Below are 9,050 nucleotides of genomic sequence, written 5' to 3' on the forward strand. Positions count from 1 at the left end.
TGTTACTAACGTCATACAGTAGAGGACATGTCACTTTGAAACTTTTTTGAGCATGTATTCAATGATACAGGCTTTATCGAGAGACACCCCCCCCCCCCCAAAAAAAAAAAATAATTCTGTTTCTAACGTCATACAGTAGGGGACATCTCACTTTGAAATTGTTTGGTGCCTATCTTCTAGATTATGTGCACCTTTGGCATCCTATTTCTTAGGGGCATCTTTTATACCTAGTTTGAGACACGCATCTGTTACACCTATCTTCTGACGAGCATCAAACTTTCTGGTAATTGGTGTTGGGTAGATGAGTAACAGTTGTAGGCTGGATCCTGGATCTCGTACTTCCTATAGCTGTCCAGTTATTGATCCTGTTGTACATTCCCGCTGTCATCATGGCCCTTTTCCTGAGCAGTCCTTATAACGGTGGGTGGCACGGTGGCCCAGTGGTTAGCACTGCAGCCTTGCAGCGCTGGGGTCCTGGGTTCAAAGGCCTCTCTGACCTTTCCCGGCGCCTGCACGCTGCAGTACTTTGCTCCAGCCTCAACAGGGCAGATAAGTATGCCTGCGCAGGAGCATGATGCCGGGAGCGATGAAGAAGCAGGAGGGCAGCGATCATAAGAAGATGGGAGGCGCCGGACCCGCGACACCCATGGGACAGACGCGCCCTCTCCCCGGGTAAGTATAGTAAAACATTGTTCTTCACTTGCAGGTCGGATCGTGGGCTATCTACAGCATTATAGAATGCTGTAGATAAGCCCTGAAAGGCAGTGGCCGCATCTTATAGTGGCCAAACCTGGTGACAGGTTCGCTTTAATGTTTCTGAAAGCACTAGTGAACGGCACCAATAACGTGATGTCCTATCCAAAGACAACTTCTGTTACTGGATGTTGTTTTTAGAGTGCTGCATTGTTCTTGCGTAATTGGAGTCTCTGATATGTTTAGTGGGGCTTGTGTACCTGCTGTTGCTGTTGGAGATGTTAACAATAATTTGTGGAAATGTGAACAGTCCTGCTTGCGTGTCCATCTGCTGGGTTGGGTGTAGTGGAAGACCTGTCAGTCCCTATTATAGTATTTATACTGTGGTAAAATTGATGCCACTTTGTTAGTGTCTGACACTAATATTTGTAAATGTGTAGATTCCTGTTTGGGTCTCCTTCATGTGTGTTGCCTGTAGCAGTAGGCCTCCGATACCAGCAGTCCTCCACTGTCAACTACCCATGTTACTATCCTTACATTTTTCTTACAATAGTAATCTACGAAACTGATATGTGTGCCACCTGAGTGTGGTTTTATCACTTATATAGCACCAATAATTCAACATTCGCTTTACAGACATTACTGGCATTGTCATCATTGGGACTCACAATCTAAATTTACTATCTGTATGTCCTTGTAGAGTGGATAGAAAAATAATTTACTGGGAGTAAACCCTTGCAAACCATGGGTAGAACATACAAATGCTGTCCTTGGGGTTGTAACACAGGACTACACTGCTGCAAGGCTGCTAATGTTTTTACATTGACAACTGAACGTTTCTGTAGTTGAAAAGCTATTGCTGTGATTCAAACTGTGTGCCTCACTGCTGTGTTGGGGAAAACTACTGTCAAGATTGTCATCCAGCATGTTTTGATACAGCAGCATAGGTGCGTCCCTTTCTAGGTGGGGTGGGAGAGGGAAGCAACAGGCAAAATTTACTTGTGTATCGTGGCTAGAACACACTGGCAACCCAGTAGTCAGCATTACTTGGAATCATAACTCTACGGGTCACAATCATGTTGTAGATAGTGCTGCAAGAAGGCGCTCATGGGGCAGACTCAAACTCCACAGTGTGTTAGTGGTGGTATAATATGCAAGCTTTCTTCTTCCATCCCCTCCTGACAACTACGGACAACATAGAGGGAATCATTATCGGTTTCATCTAACTGTTGCTCGTCCATCACCTCTTCCTTGTCTTTTTCATTGTCCTTCCTTTGTTGCTCCCATGGCAAATGTCTGTGAGACAACAGACCTGAACTTATAGATATTGTTAACCCTAAAAGTATCCTCTGCTTCCTCCTTTTCCCCCAGGACCACCACCAGTAATAGGGATGCTGATGACGACATCATCGCTAACCATCGTAGTAGCCATTAATAACACGTACAGAAGGGTGCAAAGTTCCTTCATCTGTAGCCAGTACACAAGTGTGAATTGCACCACGTCCATACCGTGTTGTGTCAGGCTATGGAAAATGTCATCCTTCACCAGGTCTCGGTGCTGCAACATGTGCAGAGTTTAATTCCACAGTATGGTCACATCGCATATCAACCGGTTAACCGGTAGTCTGAAAGATTTCTATACCAACTGAAGTGAAATGGTGGAAGTCAGCACGAATTGCTGTAAGATGCGAACCATGCAAGGCATGTGTGTACGGTTGGCCCGGCGTAGGGCCACCACCAGGTTTGCACTGTTATCGCACATGGCCTTACCTGGCTCCAGGTTGAGTGTAGCGAGTCATTGCTCAAACTCTGCATGTATAGGTGTCCACATCTCTTAATCTGTATGACTGCGATCTCCAAGGCATATTATTGAAAACACTGCCTGATTACGGCGCGCCCTGGCTGCTCAGTATTGAGGTGGGAGAAGGATTCTGTCTGCAGTGTTGGAACGTGTGTTTAATTAAGGCCAGCTTCACATTTGCGTTCAGCAGAGCTGTGGAGGGCTGCGTAGTTCCTCCGTGAAGCTCTGCCCACTGCTGCACCTCCAGTCAGCTCTGCCTAAGTCTGCATGCAGCCTGCGTACCTATCTTGGGTACGCAGGCCGTGCAGATGTATGCAGATACATCTGCATGCATCATTTTGATGATGCGATGACCCGCGTCGAATGCAATGTGTTGCAATTTATTGCGGTCGCCGCATCGTCAAAATGATGCATGCGGACGCATCCACATACATCCACATGGCCTGCCTACCCAATGTTAAAGAGGCCACTTGATGCAGCGCTTGCCATCTACTGGAGCACGTGTTCTTTCTGGCCTTCATCTACAAAGCGTACCGTTGTATGGCTTCCAAAGAAAGGGAGCAAAGTTGCCCGTTCAGTAACAGAAGTTGTAAAAATGCTGGGCAAATTCTGACTGCAGCAAAACGAACTCTCTTCTCATCCCTCATATCATACCTGTCTCACAAACGTAAAAAGCTATTCAGTACTTTCAATTCTTTCCTGCATCCACCAGTTCCCCCTCCTCATCTCAGCTGAATACTTTGCCTCACGACCTGTGAACTTGACACAGTAACGTCCCACCTCATTCCAAACTTTACCACTGTCTTCATCACAAGCATAACCCACCTCTTCAACCTGTCACTAACAACTGGTGTCTTCCATCTTGATTGAAACATACTGTACCTCGATCACACCTATCCTCAAAAGGCGCACCCTTGACACACCCTCTATGTCTACCTACCGTAATTGTGTAGACTCCTGGTTGGGTCTCGTTCATGCGTGTTGCCTGTAGCAGTAGGCATCCAAGCCCATCTGGCCTCCAGCCCCTTGGACCCAACTACCCGTGTGACTATCCTTACATTTTTCTGACAATAGTAGTTTACAAAACTGATATTTGTGCCACCTGAGTGTGGATCAGCATGAAAGCAGGTAGAGGTGTTGCATGTGGTATCAGGGCTCCCAGCACAGGAGGCCTATACCGATCCCTCCCCTACCTCATCTTACGCTGACATTCAATTGAAAGCTGTAAAGGTTTTCCCAAACCCCGACTCCTCATGCCTGATTGCTGCAGTGCCATGCTACAATTAGTACTGTGGATGAATTGAGGCCACTTTTCTGGTGTCTGCCCCCATTTGATGTGTTTTGACAGAATTTGGGGCCATTATAAGGTGTTGTGCATGCATTTGTTTTTGCCTCCCATTGAGCTGAATGGCGTTCGGTTATGTTCGGCAAATATTCAACAAATTAATCTGCGAATCTTGCAAATTTGGCGATTTTAATCCGAACTGAACATTGAAATATTCATTCATCTCTATTGGTGATGAAGCAAGGGACGGATTCTGGTAATATGTTTGTTTTTCCCCCCATTTTTTAAGGATGCTTTTTCCACGGGCAATTTTAATAACCGAGAAAGAAAACGCTTTAATCACTTTCCACCACCAGTCTGGGTGGGTTGTGGTTTTACAGTTTTTATAATAATGGAAGATTTTTATCGCTTTATGATGCTCTTATCTTTAAAGAAATTACAAGATTAAATCTTTCAAGGTGAAAGGGGGTTGAAATAATCAAAATTAGAGATGAACGGATCAAGCACAGTTTAAATGCTCCTGTTCGTTCTCTCCAGACCCCAGAGCATAATAAATACAGTATGTAAAAAAGGAAAAAAATACACTCACCCTCTGCTCACTTCTTTGTGCCCTCCAATACTGACCTCCAACTGTCCGGTCTTCATCGCAACTTCTTATTCCCCCGCGGCTCGCATTGGAATCTTCAATCCTATTGCACTGAGCTAGGACAAAAGATGACTTGAAGAGTGGAGGTATCAGAGTTGTGAGTGTCGAGGTGAGTATTGATTTTTTTAACCTTCAGAGGGATCCCTTATGCTTCAGAAAAATTGCAGCTTCTGAATCCTGGTGGAAGCAAATTACAAAAAAAATCTGAATTTTGATGACTGTGCATCAAAAGTTCCGCTTACACAAAATAAATTTATCTCTACTCAAAAGATGATGCATACAGTGCTTTAACAAGAGCAGAGTGCTTAATATTGGGACCAGAATTAGGAGAGTCTGACTGTTACTATAGAACAGGGATGCACAACTCCAGTCCTCAAGGGCCACCAACAGTACGTGTTTTCAGGATTTCTTTAGTATTGCACAGGTGATAATTTAATCAACTGCACAGGTGATGATTCCAACTAGTGCTGGACGTACCCAAACTGTTCAGGCTCTACAGCTACAACAAAGTTTGTTGAAAGGTTGCAGCTCAACCCATCAACAAGCCTTTCCTGTGTGGACAATTCCTGGCTCAATCACAGCCAACCAGCCCTCAGCTGTCAGCTTTATTTTGGCTGGTTATCAAAAAATAGAGATGTCCCCACTCCATTTTTATTACAATTATTTAAATTAATAATACTAAAAGCCTGCTCTCCTCCTCATTTTTGATAAGCAGACAGCTGGGGCTGGTGTTCTCAGACTGGGAAGGGGCCATGGGTATTGGTCCTCCCCAATCTAAAAATGTCAGCCCGCAGCCGCCCCAGAAAAGGTGCATCCATTAGATTCTAGTGCTTTGCCCGGCTCTTCCAACTTGCCCTGGTACGTTGGCAAGTGGGGCAATATTTTTGGTGTTGATGTCAGCTCTTTCATGTCCGCTGACGTCAAGCCTAGGGGTTAGTAATGGAGATATCCCCATTACTAACCCTGTTGTCAAATTTAACCCCTTTCCGACATGCTAGCACTGATCGAGGGCATTTAACCCCATGGAGACCCCTGGCACCAAGATGGCCACCGGGTCCTTCCAGGTCCTGCAGTGATGTGGCTTGCTGAGAGCAGGCGCCGTCATGCCTCCTTTACTACCTGTCAGATCGCTGATCTGATACTAGGCAGTGCAAGGTGTCAGATTAGCGATCTAACATTATATAGTGATGTCCCATACTGGGACAATGTAAAAAAGTTTTTAAAAAATTATGTGTAAAAATATTTTTTTTAAAAAATCCTAAATAAAGAAAAAATAAATAAATATTTTTCCAATAAATACATTTATTTATGTAAATAAAAAAACAATAAAAGTACACATATTTGGTGTCGCCACATCCATAACGACCCGCTCTATAAAACTATTCCACTAGTTAACCCCTTCAGTGAAGACTGTAAAAAAAAAAAAAACCAAGGCAAAAAACAATTCTTTATCATCATACCGCCGAACAAAATATGCAATAAAACGCAATCAAAAAGACGGCAGTAATAAAAATGGTACTGCTGAAAATATCATCTTGTCCTGCAAAAAACGAGCTGCCATACAGCTCCATCAGCAGAAAAATAAAAAAGTTATAGCGCTCAGAATAAAGCGATATAAAAATACCTTTTTCTATAAAATAGTTTTTATTGTGTAAAAGCGCCAAAACATAAAAAAACTATATAAATGAGGTATTGATGTAATCGTACTGACCCGAACAGTAAAGCTGTCTTACCAATTTTACCACACGCGGAATGGTATAAAAAAAACAAAAACCAATTCCTGAATTGCTGGTTTTTGTTCATTCTGTTCCCCGAAAATCGGAATAGAATGCGATCAAAAAATGTCAAGTGCCCGAAAATGGTACCAATAAATACAACCGTTCGTTGGCCGAAATATGACAAAAATTATAGCTCTCAAAATATGGTGATGCAAAAACTAGGTTTTGCAATAAAAAGCGTTTTTTAGAGTTTGACAGCTGTCAAACATAAAAACCCGATACATACACGTGGTCAAAATTGTTGATACCCCTCCTTTAAGGACAGAAAAACCCACAATGGTCACAGAAATAACTTGAATCTGACAAAAGTAATAATAAATCAAAAATCTATGAAAATGAACAAATGAAAGTCAGACATTGCTTTTCAACCATGCTTCCACAGATTTAAAAAAAAAAAAAAAACCTCATGAAATAGTCCTGGACAGAAATGATGGTACCCCTGAAAATAATGTGACAAAAGGGACATGTTAAATCATGATGTGTCCACTAATTAGCATCACAAGTGTCTGCAGTCTTGGAATCAGTGAGTGGGCCTTTATAGAGGGCTACAGACACTCACTGTGCTGTTTGGTGAAATGGTGCATTTCAAACTCAACATGGACCAAAGGAAGCGAAGAAAAGAGTTGTCTCAGGAGATTAGAAAGAAAATTAGAGACAAACATGTTAAAGGTAAAAGTTATAAGACCATCTCCAAGCAGCTTGATGTTCCTGTGACTACAGTTGCACATATTATTCAGAAATTTAAGATCCATGGGACTGTAGCCAACCTCCCTGGACGTGGCCACAGGAGGAAAATTGATGACAAATCAAAGAGACAGATAGTATGAATGGTAACAAAAGAGCCCAGAAAAACTTCTAAACAGATTAAAGGTGAACTTCAAGCTCAAGGAACATCACTGTCAGATCGCACTATCCGTCATTGTATGAGCCAAAGTGGACTTCATGGGAGACAACCAATGAGGACACCATTATTGAAAAAAAAATCATAAAAAGCCATACTGGAATTTGATTTGCCAAACTAGATGTTAACAAGCCACAAAGCTTCTGGGAGAATGTCCTATGGACATATGAGACAAAAATGGAACTTTTTGGCAAGGCACATCAACTCTATGTTCACAGACGGAAAAATGAAGCATATCAAGAAAAGAACACTGTCCCTACTGCATGGAGGAGGCTATGTTTCCTTTTGAGGCTGCTTTGCTGAATCTGGCACAGGGTGTCTAGAATCTGTGCATGGTACAACAAAATCTCAAGACTATCAAGGAATTCTAGAGAGAAATTTGCTGCCCAGTGTCAGAAAGCTTGGTCTCAGTCGCAGGTCATGGGTCGTGCAACAGGATAATGACCCAAAACACACAGCTAAAAACACCCAAGAATGGCTAAGAGGAAAAAATTGGACTATCCTGAAGTGACCTTCTATGAGCCCTGACCTAAATCCTATTGAGCATCTTTGGAAAGAGCTGAAAGATGCCGTCTGGAAAAGGCAACCTTCAAACATGAGACAACTGGAGCAGTTTGCTCTTGAGGAGTGGGCCAAAATAAATAAAAAATCTATGAAAATAAACAATTGAAAGCCAGACATTGCTTTTCAACCATGCTTCCACAGAATTATAAAAAAATAAAATCTCATGAAATAGGCCTGGACAGAAATGATGGTACCCTTAACTTAATATTTTGTTGCACAACCTTTTTAGGCAATCACTGCAATCAAATGATTCCTGTAACTGTCAATGAGACTTCTGCACTTCTCGACAGGTATTTTGGCCCATTCCACAAGCGCAAAATGCTCCAGTTGTCTCGTGTTTGAAGGTTGCCTTTTCCAGATGGCATGTTTCATCTCTTTCCAAAGATGCTCAATAGGAGTTAGGTCAGGCCTCATAGAAAGCCACTTCAGAATAGTTCAATGTTTTCCTCTTAGCCATTCTTGGGTGTTTTCAGCTGTGTGTTTGGGGTCATTATCCTGTTGCAAGACCCATGACCTGCGACTGAGACCAAGCTTTGTGACACTGGGTAGCACATTTCTCTCTAGCATCCCTTGATAATCTTGAGATTTCATTGTACCCTGCACAGAGTCTAGACACCCTGTGCCAGATGCAGCAAAGCAACCCCAGAACATAACAGACCCTCCTCCATGTTTCACAGTAGGAACAGTGTTGATATGCTTCATTTTTCCGTCTGAGAATATAGAGCTGATGTGCCTTGCCAAAAAGTTCCATTTTTGTCTCATCTGTCCATGTGACATTCTCCCAGAAGCTTTATCGCTTTTCAATATGTAGATTGGCAAATTATAGTATGGCTTTCTTATGATTTATTTTCAACAATGGTGTCCTCCTTGGTCACCTCCCATGAAGTCCACTTTGCTCATACAACGACGGATGGTGCGGTGCCATCTGATACTGATGTTTCTTGAGCTTGAAGTTCACCTTTAATCTGTTTATAAATTTTTCTGGGCTTTTTTGTTACCATTCATATTATCTGTCTCTTTGATTTGTCATCAAATTTCCTCCTGCGGCCACGTCCAGGAAGGTTAGCTACAGTCCCATGGAGCTTAAATTTCTGAATAATACAGGTGCATCTCACAAAATTAAAATTAGAATATCATCATAAAGTTAATTTATTTCAGTTCTTCAGTACAAAAAGTAAAACTCATATATTATTTAGAGTCATTGCAAACAGAGTGATCTATTTCAAGTGTTTATTTCTGTTAATGTTGATGATTATGGTTTACAGCCAATGAAAACCCAAAAGTCATTATCTCAGTAAATTAGAATACTTTATAACACCAGCTTGAAAAAATGATTTTAAAACCCCTAATGTTGGCCTACTGAAATGTATGTTCAGTAAATG

This window comes from Dendrobates tinctorius, unplaced genomic scaffold (genome assembly GCF_039654945.1).
Source record: "Dendrobates tinctorius isolate UK_male_01 unplaced genomic scaffold, ASM3965494v1 ptg000162l, whole genome shotgun sequence".
In the NCBI taxonomy this organism is placed as follows: domain Eukaryota; kingdom Metazoa; phylum Chordata; class Amphibia; order Anura; family Dendrobatidae; genus Dendrobates; species Dendrobates tinctorius.